We start from the raw sequence: 20,365 nt of genomic DNA on the forward strand, positions 1-20,365 counted from the left end.
GGTGTGCATGATATTTTCTCTTTTTGGAATTCATCTTATCTGAAGTTGGATCCAACCAGTCTTGGCTTGAATTTTCTTCCATTGCCAATGTGAATATTTTCAGTGTAGAAAGTTGTAATGGAGAAGATCGAAACTTGTACAATGAAGGAGGTTATTCTACTCTGCTGCACTGTGTTGCATAGTTATTTTTGACCCTAATATACTTTTTCACTTTTGTAAGGAGCAGAATCCATCAAGCTCAGACTGATGAAATGGACTGAAGAAGTAGATTCAACAGTATTTGTTAAACAAATTTATGTCGAATCACCAAAGGCAATTTCAGTGAAAGTTAAACCATCAAAATATGTTCACAGAAATTGCCTTCATTTATAATCCCAATGAACGTTTTTTTTTTTTTTTTTTTTTTTTTTGCAGGCAGGCAAACTCACTGCACCCACATATGTAGGGCAGCCCTCACAACCTCCAAACATATACATGCCAACTCTGCATTTGCGCAACAGTGGAGAAAAAGGCAAACTTCACTGTTGATGAATGTATTTCCACCAAAATTACTTTGATCGTTTTACATTCTTCAAAATTCCTTCACCAACCTGATGTCTTCCCTAAGTCTGATTCATCACTAGGAGATTTTCCATCTTCTTTTCTTCTTTTAATTTTGTGTTTGTGATTGAAGTCAGTACCTATGTGTTGTCAGGGATAAATTCCAAAACATGGAGAACAAATGAGGAGAAATATTTTTTACCCTATTTATACAAAAAAGAAACCCTAGTTATATATAACGAAACATGGTAGACAAATGTGATAGTAACTAATAGGAACAAAAGACTCTACAGGTAAATTGCAACCATGGAATGGAGTGATGAAGCCCTGACTACAACCCAATAACCTAGGTTTGACTAGGTGCTGCAGCTATTGATGGTGTGGCTGAGAAGGAGAAAGCATGACCAGCCTGGAGGTAGAGGGGTAGGTACCAGCCAGATCATTCTGTTGCCACTGCTAAGAGGGAGAGATAGAGCCAGTTGGGTGGGGACTGGTGCATGGATGGCATGGGTGTAGCCACCCATGCCAGTGGTGTAGCCCTTACTGGCTATGTGAAGCAGCTCATATGGACAGATAGAAGTGCATAGGAAGCATCTGTGATGAGATAGGTTCCCATATCACCACCCAAGAAGAGGGGTTAGGGCTTTTATACAAAAATAGTTCTCATTGCTAGTATGTTGGTGAGAACACCAAGCTTCACAGTGGCAATCTAGATGATGTCCCCTCCAAATGGTTCTCATTCTGAGGAATCTCATGAAACCCCTTAGCTACTAAATAGGTTTAAGTCAGGCAAGGAATGGTTTGACGGTCCCTAGACGTGGAATATGGGGAGCACCTAGAAAAAATTATAGAGTCTGAAGGAAGACAATGAAAAGCTGTGGTTTTGTGGGGTAGAGGCAAAATAATCCATGCTGGTAATCATTCTTTGGGTTCAGTTTTCAAAATCTGAATACAGTTTTAAGGAACATGTGCAAATACATTAGAATGACATAAAATAAATAACGATCAGAGCACTGTTTCCATTCCCATAATTATTTTGTAACACGTCACATGCATTTACACTATTAAAAGTGTGCATTATAAACACTTAATACACAGATGAGCTAATGTTAGCTGTTTACTGAAGAAAAATTCTGTACACATCTGTATTATGGATCATTTTGGAAATCATCGAAAAAATTAAATACTTTATTATGTTCAATTATTTATTTATTTTTGCACTGTATGATAAAAAAAAACAAGAGGGATATTTCCAAGTAACAATCCTGGGTGCATAGTTTCTTTTTGTCTGAATCTATATTGGGGTTGCCCATTTTTGCATGACCAAAGTGACACATTTCTTACTGAAGCAAGAGATTTTTGCAGTACAGGTCACATAATCAGACAATATGAAACAGTTTCAATTTATTACTAAAATAAGGAGTCTTTATTTTAAAATCATGGGTGTTTCTGTTCTTTTATATTATGTTAATAAGTTTCATATGTAGTATTATTATTTTCAGCAGCATTCATAGAAAAGTCAAAAATCAGTTTTATAGTGAAATAGTAGGACTTTTGGACAGATTTAATGCTTTTCCCCTCAGAGCACACATGTCTAATCAGGACTGCCTTAAATCAGGGATATAGTTTGGAACCCTAACTTTAACTGTATGTAAGACCTGGGCATAATCATTGTGTGACTTAAGAGAAAATTTAAATGTGTCGGACTGATCTTGATTGAAGTTGGAGAACAGCAAGTTCAACAAGTTTTTGCCTTTCATTGGGATAATAATAAGCTGTGTAAGTATTTTTTGTGAAACTGGCTGTCTGTCTGGGTCAAATGTTTATTCTCTTTTTTGTTAACTTGAACTTTCTCAGAATATAACAGTGGCTATCATCTGACAGAAAATGAAAGCTCTCTCTAATTCCATTTCAACAGTTGGTGGATCTTGTGTTCTGCATTCCAGAAAGCTTCTCAGCAGAGGTGGAAAAAGTCTGTCTAGTTTGACTAAAAATCCGATCTACCATTCTCCTTCCATTTCTTCCTTCTCTTCACTTTATCTCCAATTCTCCCATCCCCTTGAAGATCCCTGTATGTCTTTCATCTCCACTCCCCTTTCCTGTGCTATGTTCCAGTGGTCCACAAACCTTTAAAAAAAAAAAAAATTCTCCATATCTAGGAGGAAATTGTTTCTAGAATATGCTACCTGTGTACTCTCCTTCTACCTCTCTTCTTCCTTTTCAGGATGATCCCTTCACCTTGACATATTACATGCATGAGATGGAGCACCCCAATAAATGCCCTCCTGTATATTTTGCTCCATTCTGTAAGGAGCTCCAGTTCCTCTTATTTGTGCTCCAACTCACACATTTTCTTGTGGGTCTATATCATAATGATGAAAGTACAGAATTTTGAGTACCTGCTCATCGACACATAAGTGTCTAACATTATTTTTAGCAAATGGCAGCATCGATTTCTTTCCAAGGGAAAGAAATTGATAGGCGAACTACACATGACACAATTTAACAAATACTATGAACTGGGGGTCTTTGCCCCCACACCCCCTAATATGGGAAGCTGTGCCCCCCACACATCCTCTAACTAAATATACTAACTCCAAGATTGCACTACTGTGAGGAAAAGGGCAGAGTTAAAATAACGGCCAACCGATTTCTTTCCCTTGGCAAGAAATCAATGATGTAGCCATTCGCTGAAAAGGACGTTTGACACTTATGTGTCAAAGAACAGGTACTTGAGATTCCGTACCTTTGTTATTATGATATATGCTCTCTTCTTGTTGTTTTTTTCTTGGGCTCTATTCAGTAGTCCTCCATTCTCTTTCTTTGCATGGTGTCTAGAATGACACATAGTACAAAGGAGTCTCCTGACCAGAACAGTGCAGAGACAGATCATTGCCTCATTGCATCTTGAGTCTCTTCCTGAGAATATATCATGGGATTCTGTTTGCTGATACCAGTTCTCTCTCATTTTTCTCCTGGTGATGTATGCCAAGTAGGAGCACTGCCCTTACATCCTTATTCTATACTGTTAACTTTCTGGCTCAGTCTTCCAGCCTGTTAATCACACCATAGTTATTGTGTTTTATGTGCAGAGCTTTAAACTCTCAGCACTGAACCTATTCTGACACCTTCCTGCCCACACAGTCAGCCTATGCAGGTCCTCTCTAAAACTGTTCTCCCATCATTCACTGCCACATCTACCCTTGTCTCACCAGTCAATAGATTGATCCTGTTCTTTACTCTAGCAAATATACTGAAAAAGTACACATAATAGACCTCTAAACCTCATATTACTCCATGACTGACTTTAACAGAAGTGCTTTTAAATCCTGACATTGTTCTTTGCACCATGTTCTTTCATTCATTCATGTACCATTTATGTATTCATCTCTACATTGACCTTTCTAGGACAAGTAGATAAATTGTAGACAATTGTAAACAAGCAACAAGAAACTAAATATTAAATGTGCATAGTTCTTGTATCACTAATTAACTTTAAAAATGCTAAACAAATCACAGAAAAGTAAAGGGGGTTCAAAATATTACTTTACACGTATCCCTAGGTTAGATTGGTTTGGACGAAATGAGTACAATATGAACAAAGAAAGTAAACTATAGAAGGAGGTGATGTTTGTGTGATTTGGCCATATGCATTGCAACTGCATTTGTCTTGTTGACACTGAATAGCTTTAAGCTGTGGACTAAATTTGGAGTAGGTATGGAGGGACAGACTGCCACAGTTTTGCAACTAAACAGAAAACTCATGACCAATGCAGTGAAGTTTATTTTTTCCCTTGAGAATGCAGTATTGTGATTAAGATGTTGAGGGCACTTCCTGAGGAATGGCAAGGGGAAGGGGACAAAACTGAAGCTAAATCCTTTGACCAGTAGTTTTTCTATCTTTTGGCTCAGTTTAGGTGGCTGCATTTACAATGAGCTCAGCACATTGTTTTATTTTGATAGGCCCCAAAATGTGTTGGATAGATTAGATAGGAAAACAAGAATTGATGCTTCATGCTCACCAAATGAATTATAAAAATCAGTGTATATCAAGATTATATATTCCCCGTTCTGAAGGAGGAATGGGGCTCCTTGACATTGATTACATGTAGTCATCTGCAATCATGGGACTCCACACATATCTGCTGACCTCACAAGACCCAAACTTAGTCAAAGTTTTGAAACATGAGGAGAATAAATCTAAGATGAATTCTCTGCTTAATCTTTCAGAAGCATATCGGCGTCAAGCAGGAATGGAAATCAAACCAGAAGTAGATAAAAATCAGGCAGCAACTGAATGTGCCAAAAAAAAAACAAAACAAAAAAAGGAATGTAAGGTGAAGGACCAGATGAGAAAGGAAGAAATGTGGAAAATGCATAAACATTGTTGCAAGTATAGAAAACTTCTGGAAGAACGTCATGTTGATCAGGAATGAATGGAAGAATGATTAAGGAGTGGCAAATTCAAACCAAGAGATGAAAGGTTAATACTACTGGCTGAAGATAGTGGGCTATGTACATGTTGGTTTATAAAGTCCATTGAACATGTGGAAGAAAGAGACAAATGTAGGTTTTGTAAAACTGATTTGGAAACAGTCAGACATCTTGTTGCCGGGTGTGACATACTTATGGCAGAAGGACTGCATAAAGAAAGGCATAATAATGTGGCAAGACTGTTGCTCTAGGGATTGTGCAAACATTTTGGTATTGAAGTGGCCGAAAAACACTGGAAACATAAGCCACAAAGCATCATAGAAAATGATGAAGTTTATATCATATGGAATCACCCATTACCAACAGTTCAGAAGATAGATGCTAGAAAAATAGATACAGTGGTCCATGAAAAGAAGACAAGAGTAGCATTGATCATTGAAATTGCCACTCCCAGTGACTACAGTGTCTTGCGTACAGAGAGACACAAGGCCATAAAATATCAGGATCTGCAAGGCAGAAATGAGAGCAATGTGGAAGAAAGATGCCCAGACAGGTCCAGTAGTAGTGGGAGCAACAGATCTTATAAAAAAGAATCTACAGTCATACCTAAATATGTTACCAATAGGTGTAACTCCATATGAATTGTATAAGGAGTCATTACTGGGCATATTGCAGGTGCTGCAAAGAGCACTTTTGGCTGACAACAGAGATTGAACAATACTAATTTCATGAACTTTAATCAAACCAAAAGAAGTGGAGAAATTAAAAGGGGGGCTACAGTGTTCTCTCGTGTTAGTGTGGACCAGGCTAAGGATGTTAGCACACCTAGTGAGTGTAGCAATTAGCTGGTCATTTGAGTTTCTGCTTGTTTGGTAGTATGCCCTTGTCAATTAGTGATCTAGCATGTAGTGAAATCCTTTCAATCTGCATCAAAAAGGTAGCTGAGATTTCACCTAGTTTTTTCAATAAGTTTTGAATGTTTGGTTTAGCCATATGTCTTAATGAAGTCAGTAATGGTTTCTACAATGTTATTTTCAAGGTCTTTGATATCAGGGGTGGTAAGAAATTTTGAAAGTTGCTGGTGTACAGGGTTTGAATCCTTTTATATTTATTTCCCTACTGTGTGATCTCAAGCAAATCATTTAACCAGACAGTTCTTTGGGGCAGTTAGGAATTTGGGTTAGGCTCTGTAGAATAGTGTGTGTTGTACCTTTAAGAAGTGTTTCCAAGTATGGCACATGCATATAAATAGCAAGCACATGCTAGCTTCAGTGCCATTTTGAGAGTGCAGCCAGAGAGTGAACATGTATGAATGTGATAAGAAGTTTGTTTCTAAGTTTATCTAAGTTAAAGTTATTAAGCCTTAATCCTGATGTGTTTGTGCATAATAAAGCTTCTTGAACAGAACCCATGGTCTGTTTTATCCTAACAAGATGAGTGACACGCTCCTTACTGATCTTCTGGACTACATTATTGGAAGCTACATATGAACTTAATTACTTGTTTTATGGAGTTAAGCCTGCTTATGGTGGGAGAAGGATACGTTTTGTATGTCCTTGTGATTGAGGCTAGATCGATAAACAACAATGTAATTAGCACATAAAATGTGCAAGATGTGGTAGGTTAAATGGAAGCTTATTAGTAAAGAATCTACATAGAGGAAAAAAACAATTCTTACCCTGAAGGATCTGTTTTGTCAAAAAGTCCTTGAATCAAGCAGAATCTTGTGGGTTGATACATTTGTCAGAAATTTTAGATTTGAACATTAGTAAACCATATAAAATAGATATTCCCTGGTATTCATTAAAAATCGTATAGGCTTTGAGCTAAGCCTACATGATGTAAGCATGCTAGCTCAATGTGCAACAACACTAATCAAATATGCATGCTGCTCATTGCATCTACACAGTTGCAAGCTCCTTTCACAGCCATGGAAAGGTGCTTGCAAGCACCAGCACACAATGTAAACAAAATGAATTGCATATAGGCAACCCTCAAATATGAGCAAGTGCTGTAGCCCAAACAAATTTAAGGGCAAGTACAGGGAAGCAATCTAGCATGAGGGGAAGAGAAATGAGGGAATGAGTGCACTGAAATGTGTTATAATGATGTGGTAGTGTTGCAGTGGGGAAGTGTTAAAAGTGTACTTATATTTGACAGGCAAATGTGATGAAAATGTATAAGAAACATTTCTGACATAAACGTATGCAAAATTGATATAATGATAATTAATATAAATAATCCCACAGTTATGTACATAAATAGTAATGACATGCTGATAAAGGATGTGATCAGGACATAAAGCTGACTGAAACAAAGGAGAGGCGAAAATATGATACACATGTTAATTAAATATTGACTTCAGTTAACAGTTGGAAGATACATTATGGTATGAATGCATAGAATACAGTTATTGCATATAAAGATGTAGATACAGGAGAACTTATGTATGAAAGCTGAGAGCTGTGCTGTATTAACTATCTCACCATGAATACTCAAGAACCAAAGGACCTCATGGCTTTAATGTCAGGTAACTGGGACATGATTTTTTTTCAAAGAAATGACAGTGGCACCAAGAAGAAAGGGGGTTACAATCTATGAATGTAATAGACAAGCAAGTATTTCACAGTTATGTAAATAATGTATGACAATCTAATAGAAAATGACATACATAAGTGAGCAATGACAAGACTGAGTAGATGATGTGTCAGGAGTCCAGTTTTGCCACTGTTGATCTGCAAACATGCCTGACATACTAATACTGGGCATGCTCACATACTATTATATTACAGGGAACAGTAACAGAACAGCAATTCAACAGCAGCACCACAATAGAAAGTGTTGTAACAGGTGAGCAATCACATTTCATGATGGTCCCACTGCATGCCATACAGTATGAAATGTTTATGGAATCACACATCTATCATTAAGCTGTATATTGTGATAGAAAAAAATGCAGTATTATACATGTCTGAATGAAGACATGGAATACAGAACATAATTATCTTGTGAAGAGGTAATGCATATGAGCAATGAGTGACCTCAAAAACAATTGCATTGTGTCCTTTTAGAATACATTCCCAAACAGATATCACAGTGATGCAAAAAAGTCATGGGTGCTGGAGGTATAGCTGACTCTTACAATTGCCTGTGTCAGTCCCTTAAGAAGTGCCCCCACTCTCTTGCTCATATTGAGGAGCCAAAAAAGGAAATACCCTCCTAGACTTCTCATGGTAGTCAGAAGCAAACACTCCACACTTCCTCCCTAACAGCTCTTCACTGGAAGAGCAAATAAAAAAAAAAAGAAAGAAATGCTCCAATAGACTACTCATGGCACTCTGAAGCACACGCCCCTCCCCACAGGCATGCCCCTTCACCACAAGCAACAAAGCAACAGCACAAAAATATTGCTTTGCTTTCTGTACTGACATTTCTGAAATGCTGATACAAAAGGAATACAGTAATGGTACTCACGTTGTGCCCTCTGACAGGTTGCACCTGAAGCACACACACCCTTTACCCGACTCTTACTATGCACTACAGACATATGCATAACAGTAATGTAAGGAAGAAGACCCTCGAAGGGTGTACAGTATTATCACAACATATAAGGTATACTAATAACCTACCTGTTATAAAAAAGCTGACGCTGTGAGTGTGTGTACGTCATTGTAGTCTAACAGACGTGTTTTCAGATTCAAACCCTGCTCATTATACAAGGCTCTCTTCAGACTCCTGTACTGGCAGCATGTGCCACTTCAGATAGCAATGGAGGCTGTCACAAATAACTGAATTGAATGTGTGTGTTAACACAGGAGGTATGGATGTAATATGAACAAACAGATTTAGTCAGAATACTGGAAAGGAGCTGCATGCGTTACTGTACACACAACAATGAGAATAACGGTATGACTGATTCTTTGATAAAGAAGTTGTTTCCATTATGTAGGACACATATTTTCTCATAACTGAACACCAGTATATCTGTGTAGGCATGCTGTAAAACCAATACTCAATGCATATGTCAGAGGAGCACTCACAGCATGACATGCCCTGAATAAACATTTCAATGCCATGCAATCATAACCTGTGATGATATATCATATTGTCCAACATAAGAAATGTATATGAATAACAAAATACAATGGTGTTTATGTAATGTCAGTACATTCATATAATCTTGCCTCTGTGATTCATTGAACAACAAGCAATGTGACTCTACTTACTAATGACATCTGGATGAACCACAAGTGCCATAGTGGAAGTCTTACAACTAAAATGACAATCCACATTCAGATGTTTACCTGGTAAAAAAAAATATCTGAGATGAGAGGGATCATGGAAGACTCTCACACTGAAAATGAACACATTGCAACTGTGGTACACCATTCATGCATTACAGTATAAAGCAGAACAATGGTAACAGTCACTGAATATAGATGAGGAACACATGAACATTTGACATCAGACTAGGACAACTGCACCACTGTAGACATGTCAGTACAATTGTGAAATATGTGATTATGTGAATGCAGTACATCATGTTATTTCTGTAAGGGATATGTATTCCTGTAATTGCTGTAGTATGTCAATAGCAGACATTATGTTGTCTCATTCTCTCCTGCCAAAGGATAACACTTCCAACATATGTTATGCAAGGAACATTAATGTAAATATTATTATTACTTTGAATAAAATCATTGATATGTGACAAATTGTCCTAGCTTTGAGTAAGGGGGATCAACATCTATATGTGTACAAAGTTAATGTGCTGATAACAGTGTTAGCAACATGTACAGTCACAATAAGACTGACACAATGTAGTCTGAGCAGTAAAGGATGGCGTTGAACTAACTACCCAAGATCACAAGCTAAACATTAAATGCCTGAATCGCAAGTGCCAAATGACATGTTGAGGTACAACTGAGACAGTGCAGGTAAATGGATGACATCACTACTACTTATTAGCTGGATGTTTATACTAAAAAGTGTTTGAAGTGCACAATAACAATGTGCAGCTATACATCATATATGTCTTCGCAGCATAGTATATACAGTATGAGGGTGAAAGACACAGTCACATCCCAACTCCAACATCTAGGGTATGTAGTTACACAATGTACAAAGCATGCTATCAATGTCATGCAACACAGGAGAATATGTACTCCAAGTGTGGCATACTGCAGGTATATTTGCAGCATGTAAGCATATAATCATTGTGTAGAGGGAAAGGTGCTTAAGAATGAAAGGGTCATGTAGGTAGGGTAGGTTAGGAAGCAAGCACAGTCATTCAGGACATACAGGACAGGCAGGGATGGTGATGTAGACAAAAGGTTTGAGAAAATACCTTGATTGAGGATAGGTAGGGTGCATCAGAGGTGCACCAACATCCAGCCTGAGAACAGTGGGAATCTAGTCTTCACCCTCAGAACTGTCATCATTGTCTCCTGCAGCAGCTTTCTGGGTCTGTGCTGGATATGGCATTATCTTTGCAATGTGATGTAGGCCCTTATTACTGCTGCCAATATGTGCACCATTGCCCCTCTCAATTATACCTTCCACCACCTCTGTCAGCTGCTGCTGGACAACAAAAGCACCACATCCACTAGTACTGCTCCCAGTGGATACCACTGCACAAGCAGCTAGGGAGGAACTACCTGATGCAAGTGGAGCAGGTAGGGCAGGGTTGTCAAGGCAACACAGACAGGTTGTGACCTTGAAGTGCTGGGTGTCTGTGCTGCCATTTATATTGGTATGGCAGGCTGATCCACATTGATTGGTGTACCTGTCTGTGCTGTTCATTAATTTTCAGCAGCAAATTATGCAAACAGCATATTGATAATAAAGTATAATCCCCCACCACACAAAAAGAGAGAGAGAGAAAAAGGGTGCGGGAGGCAAAAAAAGAAATAATTAGATACATGGGATATCACAGTACTATATATTTTAAACAATCTTGGTTTATCAAAACATAAACAATTATGATTATGTACTATTGCACACTGTTGCAGCATCCATATATGATGAAAAGGTATTTATGTGTCATTAAACAAATAGGCATCACTGCTCTGTTATAAGAAACAGCTGCCTTTATTTCAATATAACGGATTGGAATTTTGCATTCTAAATTATTAATTACAGTTACCATAATGTAATTCTTCCTGACAGACTGCTGTTAAGATCTTTTAAATAACTAGCAATTTAAAAAAAATCTGCTCCTGCGTACTGAATACAAACACACAGTAAAGCTCTGTTTTCTAATCACCTAATGCAAGCAAGAACACTTACTGGGGAAGGCATGCATGCGTGAGATGAATGACAAGTTATGGTTTACTATCATTATGTTGAAGTGGATTCGGACAAATCCACTTCAACTAAAGGCAGGGGGTCGAATGATGACAATTTCGAACCCGACATTGCCGAATTACAAATCTTGCTCCTATCTTGACCCATGTTAAAGCCTGTTTCATGGTCGCATTTGAGGCATAATTTGACAATGTCGGGACTTGGCAATGCTAACTTACACAGACGTGGGGTGATGTAAGCAGCGTTCGACTGAGTCCAGTCCAACATTATAATAGTAAACCATAAGTTATGCCTGCTCAACAGGCTAGTGCTTGAGGGAATGAAAATAACACTACGACTTGAATTTCGACATGATTCATACTTACCCTGTGCCTCTCTGAGGTAAGTTAATCTTCACTGGTGTGCCTCATGGTTTGCAATTATCTCCTCTGGAGCCTTACACAACAAAAAGACAACAAGTATATATGAAAGGATAATGAGTAACTGCATTGGCTGGCTAGATAATTACTGCCATATCATAGACAGGTTATGGGTCAGTATATTTTCAAAACTGGTTGGTGTTTCCAGTCCTAACCTAAATTCAGCCACCCATCAACTTAGGAGATTCTGCCCACACTTTGTAATGTCACTATAGTGATGACACAGCAGCAACTAATCCGAAGTAGGTAAATGGATTCCAAATGCAATAGTAACCAAAAATAAATAAAGAAAAGAATGCAACCATCTTAATAAACAGTTACTCAATTAATTAGCAAAGCTTTCAAGATACATAAAACTGGTCCTCAATTGTTTCAGAATCAAACCATGTACATTCACTTCCTTAGTTTCCAGTTTAAATTACATCAGCCAGCCTATTAGAAAGAAGTAAAAAAATAACATGATGCATCACATAAAACTCATTATACATTATATTCATATTCAAGAAGTCTATATTCATAGATAAATACTTCAGATCAAATACCAAAAAGTTTATCTTTTTCTGCAAGCTATTTATGAACATATTTAAGACAACGGTATTACCAGTCCACATTAAAAGTATATCACCAACAAAACACTTATAAAAATGTAACATGTTCATACAGAAAAGTATCATTATTAAATATATTCACATATTCCCATTTAAAAAGGACCAAATTAGCATATGTATTTGCAACTAGGGTACCCATAGCCACACTCAGTTGCTGGTAAAAGTATTCATCATTAAAAAGAAAGACATTACTAATCAAAATAGTATCCAATGTTGAGTAGAGCATCTCAGTTTTCTTTCCTGAGGAGTTATTATACTTACATAAATATTCTCTTATGGCTTGAACATCATAGTCTTTCAGTATAACAGTAAACAATGATTTAACATCCATAGTAACTAATATCAGGTCATTCTTCACATTTCCTTTAGGCCAATAATATAAAGTACTTAAAAATAATTTGTATCCTTAGTATAACTTTTGCTATGACATAAAAGATTACATAATTGTGTCTCCAAGTATTTCGACATAGCTGTTGTTACCAGTGACTTCCAGAGACTATAGGTCTCATAGGAGGTTTAATTTCATTCTTAGGGATTTTTGCTAAAACATAAATAGCAGGAATTACAGGATTGGGCTTATGCATATAGTTATATAATTCTATAATAATCATATTCTCCATCTTCAAATCGTATCAATAAGATTTAACTCTATGTATGATGTCACTAACATAAAATCTATCTACTTTCTTAAAAATATTACAGTCTAATAAAATTTCATACATCCAATTAATATAGACTTTGTGATCCATTATAACAGTTTTCCTGCCTTTAGAAGCCTGTTTATTTGCTACATCATTCATATCACATAATTTATCCAAGGCTAATCTTTCATCATAACTCAAATTATAAAACTTTTCCCCACTTTGTTGGAAATATAAATTATAAATTTCATGTTCACACATAGTATAAAAACCTTTTACAGTAGGTGTATTAAAATGTATAAATGTGTTATCTGTTTTGTATTGCTGATTAATACATTGATTATCATTTCTAAAAAGCAATTTCAAATCTAAATTTCTAATGAACAGTTTTTATTCTGTTAGAGTCATTTAAATTACCTTCAAATGATGGAATAAACATTAACCCCTTGTCAAGTAGAGATAATTCTGCATTGTTAAATGAATATTTAGACAAATTGTCAGCACTCCTACCTGTCTCTATTTTTTATTTGTCAATTTGCTTCTTCTTGTTTGTCCTATCTGTGTGAAGGTAGTTCTCACATGGCTTCTTCACCTTACTTGAGCATGTTCGCATGGTTGTTGTTTTATTTGAATGAATAGGTATAGATTCATTTGCGTTGATCCAAAAAAATATTATTTTTCAGTTTGTTGTTTAACATTCTGCTGTACTTCCTTATCACCACATAAAACATTATCAGCATTATTGTCATTCATCTCTAATAGTAGCGTGAAATTGTTGAGGTCTCCTATTGCCTCACTGCATCTAGTTTCATTATAATTGGCAGAGGTTGCACTCTTATTGTTATTACATACAGATTTAACAGATCCAGCATTAACAAATGTATAGGAAATGTTTTTTTTTTCTTCCATAATATCTGTGTACATAGATATGACACATTGCTTGTCTCTCAGCCAATGAAAAACATTGTTAGCTTTAAAATTATTAATATTGCAAAACAATTTTTTTAAAGATAAAGCAATATAAATTATAAATAATAATATTTTATTTCCTGGCATTATGTTTATATATATATATATATATATATATATATATATATATATATATATATATATATATATATATATATATATATATATATATATATATATATATATATATATATATATATATATATATATATATATATATATATCTACAGAGAGAGAGATATAGATAGATAGATAGATAGATAGATAGATAGAGAGATAGATAGAAGTATATATATATATATATATATATATATATATATATATATATATATTTGAGTTTCATACACTAGATCGAATTTTCACTAATTCAAAATAGTGCATGGAATGCTCACTGCTGCTAAAGTGCATTTAATCAAAAGTGCACTTATGCGAAGTTCAGTACAATGAACGGGTGTTGTACTGAACTTTCATGCAGTACTCATGGACCATAGCGTTAGGGCACAGGTCATAGTAAGATAGGGCTATCCCCTTACCATGACCTGTGCCCTAACCCTAAGGTCTGTGACTATTGTAGCGCAGTAAAGGACATAGCAATGTCCTCCACTATGGTGCGATAGTCACGAACCTTAGGGTTAGGGCACGGGTTAGGGTCAGGGGATAGCTTTACTAACTGTTCCCTTACCCTAACCCTAAGGTCCATGACTATCGCACCATATTGGAGGACATAGCTTGTTTTTTATGTCCTCCACTGTGCTGCGGTGTTTTCGGTGAAGTGCACTTATGCAAAAGTTCACTTTCGTTAAAGTGAACTTTCTCAAAGTGAGGCTTCCTATTACAAGTTCAAGTAGTGAACTTTCATTCTTGTAATAGGAATCCATATATATATATATATATATATATATATATATATATATATATATATATATATATATATATATATATATATATATATATGGGTTACCTTCATTTGGTCGACAGACCATTTGACTGAAACCCATTTGATCTAAAGTTCATTTGACTGACAACCAGTAATTCAGTACACTTCAAGACAAATAACAAGGATTGGTCCCCCTCCCCAATGTCATGTGACCCTGGAATTGGTATATATAGTTAGGAGGTGGTGGGGGGAGCAGCCCCCCACTTTGGGTGGTGTGGGGGGTGAAGCCCCCCACCTATTTTCATTTAAAATCGGTACTTTTTGTGTTATTTTCTTCTTTAGATGGAAACGAGGTGGGGGCTTTGCCCCACCACACGCCACCACACCCCCCCTAAGTATATATACCATCTCCAGGGTCACACGACATTGGGAGTGGGACCAATCACTGTTATCTGTCTTGAAGTGTACTGAATGGTTGTCAGTCAAATGAACTTTAGATCAAATGGGTTTCAGTCAAATGGTCTGTCGACCAAATGAAGGTAACCTATATATATATATATATATATATATATATATATATATATATATATATATATATATATATATATATATATATATATATATATATATATATGAGAGAGAGAGATAGATATAGATGGCTATATACTTTAATTGACAATTTGATTTTTATGTCATGCATCATGTGATTTTTTTTTATTTCTTTCTAATAGGCTGGCTGACATAATTTAAACTGGAAGCTAAGGAAGTGAATGTATATGGTTTGATTCTGAAAGCAATGAGAAAGAGTTTTATGTAACTGTAAAGCTTTGCTAAGAAATCGATTAACTGTTATTAAGATGGTTGGATTCTACTTTTCTTTATTTATTTTTGACTATAGTGGAGACAACGTTGTTCCTCATTGAGTGGAATGCCACTTGCATTGGAGATATCCTTGGCTAAAGTATTCCAAGCCTTAGCCTTATACTGACACCCAGTATAATTTCCCTGCAGCATCTTACAGCTGTAGATATTCACAAGGATTGCCACAAATATCCTGGTCTCCTAAACAACCCACTGTTGTGCTCTAAATTCAGCACCATTCTCCTCCTCACCAGCCAAGTCTGCAAAAGTCAAGCTTACAAAATGTGTCTGAATTGACATCTAATTCAGGTCTCACATGTTACTGGTATTGCAAAAAGAAGCACTGTCTTGCCAGCTGCATTTTCACAACTGAAAACAGATGGATTCCTTGGCAGATCATTGGGACTACTCACAGGACATAGCAGTAAAGGTGTAAAATATAGCATTGAGCTGTGCCTTTTCTGATGCTTTTCTGATGCTCCATCGATTATAACATGTTCCAGTGTTCAGCAATAGACTACTTACTAGCATGACTTTTGATGGTTGACTTTGGAAGATGAAAGCTGCTGAATCCTGACATATTATCATGTTGGGGCTAACCAATGCAACAACTGGAAATCCAACCCATGGGATAAATTATACAAAAATTGCAACATGAAAATTTGACATACAGTGTTATCTGAATGAAAGGAGATACATTTCATAAAAGCCTATATGTATGTGGTTGTAATTATGCCTTGAAATGCATTCCTCTGTAAAAGTAATTCTTTGTACATGTAAATATGATTCATGTGGATGCAGTTAAATGTAATGATCAATACAGGTCAGTTTATGTTACATATTCTTCAGATGATATAAGGGTCCTAAACCCATAATTGGGATGTATGATGAGTTATGATGATTACAACAAAAGTATTATGCCCATCATACATATGCAAGTGATTTTTATATAAAATATATTCATTGTCATGTCTAGAAAGGTAAACATGCATTGGGTTGTGTTGATCTGTAAAACATTAATCATATATGCTAAACAGCACATTATCATTACATAAAGCTTACTGATTCATTGCTTGCAAGAAACATGTTTAATAATATTAGTTTTCTTTACTGTTACAGACCTAGTCAAAATGTTGTGAGAAATGTACTTCTTACAACCTTTTTAAAAAGTATCTTGCAGATGGATTTGAACCATTAATAGGCTGTGTTATTTATCAAATGTCACTGCCCATACATCATGTGCCACAGGCATAGTCCTGAGAGTGGTGGAATTTCTCCTCTCAGTACTGTCCAGAGTGCTGAAGAAAGTGCACCATTACTCACCAGGCTGAACTGTCTAAGGCATCCTAAACTAAATTCTCACTTTTTTCCTTAGGCACTGAATCATGTTATAAGGCTTCCAAGTGGAAAGCAAATTTACATTAAAATGGAAAAAATGGAAAAATGCATATTGTCAATTATGACAGTGTTCTTTAAACAGGGTTCAAACAATATTTCATGTACCTTATTTCTGGTGATTCACCTCAGTTACACCTTGTGCCATAGAAAATGCTACCTGATAAGTATATTTTCTTGAAATATTAATATCCAGAGTGCTTCTAGCTGCTCAAAGCAGCCAGACATATTTGGCCTAGCTAAGACATCCTGAACTGTATTTTTCACGTTTGCCTTCGGCAGTAAACCCTGTTTGCATGCTGCTAAGCAGAGAGCAAATGAAGAAGACATTAGAAGAGTAATATGTGCTACAGATATTAAGGAAAGAGAATTAAATGAAATCCATTGGTGTATGTAGCAATGACCAGAAAAAAAAGTTCATTCATTCAAACAATTCTTCCTTCTCCCACCTCCTTGCAACACCACGCATGTACTTACTTGAACATATTATCAGAATTGTGTTTAATGGCAAATTATGTTAAAGTAAACAGACTAATGATCACATGTGGGTAGCAATAGTGACAATGACTGATTTTTAAACAATAACACAATGGTATCACAACACATGATTAAATATGTAGTCAGCCAATCCTGTGTAAAAGTATCATGTCAGTTGACTTGAACCATGCACCAGATATACTTTATCTATAAGCTTACTGCACCTTGAGCAACAGAGAAAGCTAACTGTGAACTGCATTTTTTTTGCTGAAAACTTTCTAGAGTGTTGATGGCCATGCAATGCCACCTGGTTGGTTTGGACTACCTATGGCAGCCTAATCTAAAATTGTCACCTTTTTCTTAAGCTGTGAAAGTGATTTCCATACTGCCAAGCAGTTTTCACATGACAGAAGAAATAAATGAAAAAAAATATTGTATATCAAATACTTCACATGTACATGTTTGACCAAATGTGTAATGTTACCAAAGGGACCTTATGGATTTGGAGCCTCAAACAAGAGTATTGAAAGCCATCGTTTCACACTATTTCCCTGAATTACCATAGACAGAGACATATATTAGCAATCTGATAAAGAGTTTAGATGTAATGAGATTGTGACATTGTATCAAGTCACATTGAAGTTGTAACACAAACAAGTAATGAAGTTGTCCTTTCACATTTGACTGTGAATTTCTGTATGATTGGGATATTGCAAACAGTTAGCATAGGAATTTACTCACATGATATTAAACAAAGACTGGAATCACTGCAGGTATATCCTTTTCTTTCTGTCTGTTGCATCCTTTCATTTCCCATGCTTTCATAATAACAACTCTATCTCTATTTTATTTCCATATGTTATCTTTAACAATGTACATAGTACTCACTTTAATATGAACAACATTTCCTACTAAGGGCCAGTAACTGTGGTAGTTTAAGCCAGCATTTTAATGTTATGACTGTTATTATCCTAAATCAGTCAATGTACTTGCAGAATTTTTTAAGTCTTTTCTTCCTGACACACCCTTAGTAGGTGCATATCAAAGACAGGAGACTGTAAAAGCTGATTGCTCCTGCTGCCAAGGTAATCAGAGACACCTGCCACTCTTTAACAGGAAACACTTCTCAATGCTGGTTCTTGCATTTTTGGGCATGTGCATATAATCATGTAGCTCCTTACACCATGTTTACATTCACTATACTTAGTTCTACTTTTGGTATTCAGCAATGCTAATGGTTTGACACCACATCACATCACGATGCTCACAGGGCTGATGTTGCACAATATGTAAAGATAATGGTGTAGCTAATGGCCATGTATTATACTTTGGAGAGTGTTATAAAACACAGAGCTCAATACTGCTAGCAAAACAAGACTTTGAGAGACTTAACTTTTTTCTATAAAGCTGCACTGTCAAGGTATGTTGCTATTTCTTAAGTAATGCTTTTAGTTTAATATTAAAAGATGAAGTGCAATGACCACTGAAAAGCATTTGCATAATTTTAGATTAATTTATTTTTCTCACTTCCTGTTGCCATAGCCATGTCTGCATTTCTACAATCATGCTACAAAATGTTTCATGATCAGTTTATTATTATGTATTATAATGATGTAGGAAAGTCTGGCAGTTTTTATCTGTGTTAGCAGGAAAGGAAAAAGTGTTCTGTTTTTATATTCTATTGATCTGAACTCCACAGCAGTGGATGTGGGAGTTGTAACATTTTGGCATTACTTTTTGTACTGCTGCATTTATATTTGCTATTATTAATACAGTACTTAAGTACAGTGTTTAAACTGCATTACATCCATCCATCTATTACAGAACTGTTATATGATCTGTATAGATAACTGAGTTTTAAATATACTTCTTTTTCTTGCAAGTGTGAGAGGATTGGCAGGACTGGGGGGATTCTGTGAATGGGGAGGCTAACCTGTGTGTAGTCATAAGTGAGCACTCATCACATAGAAATTTCTTGTGCACATGGATGCATACAGCCACGCAGCATTAAGCTTGTAGCCATCCTGTCTGTTCAATATATATGTAATTATGTGCAATTATTTTCCTGTTTATTCACATACAAGGGTATGATGCCCAAGAGACTTCAGTACCCCATAAACTACTATATAGTGATGCAGAAAATGAGGTCATTATCCAGGCATTACATCACCATGGAGTTTTTCTGTTAGGAAGGTGTAGAGATGACCAATCTGCCTAAAACAATGATATGGCAACAGGTAATTGATGATCTTAATGCTGTCAGAGGCTATGTGAGATCCTACTTCTAGATAAGACACCAGAAAACTGACATGATAACGTATGTCCATTGTAGGGAAACTGCAATTTCTTGGGAACAGGTGGCTACAGGGTGGTCCTGCTACTGAACTACTACTAACTGAAAATTAAGAGTTCTTGTTCACTGTCCAGAGATCAAGATAGTGCATTAGAGGGTTCCACTAAAATCCCTGGCATTTTTGTAGATGTGGATGACAGACCCAGATGATGATGGTGGTGTTGAACAGACACAGTCTAGAGGTGTAGAGAGTCAGTCTGACCCTGAGGTTGTGACTGCTACATCTCCTGCCATATTTTAGGCAGTCAGCATGCCAATGCATACGGAAGAGACAGAGACCTCTGATACAGGACAGGTTAGGTTGACACAGTTGATCAAGTTAGTGTGGCTACTCCAGTAACAGAGCGAGTTGACTCTCCTAGTAGCCTTTGTGAGTGTATTGCCACACAGGAGGGTTTGAAGGGGGGCTCAGAAGAGGGCTTTTGTGTGCTTTCCTCCTGAAGCATGAATGCATACAGGAAGAGACCAAGAGGTTATCTCAATGG

Source organism: Protopterus annectens, chromosome 3.part1 (assembly GCF_019279795.1).
Source record: "Protopterus annectens isolate FY-2018-M chromosome 3.part1, PAN1.0, whole genome shotgun sequence".
In the NCBI taxonomy this organism is placed as follows: Eukaryota; Metazoa; Chordata; order Ceratodontiformes; family Protopteridae; genus Protopterus; species Protopterus annectens.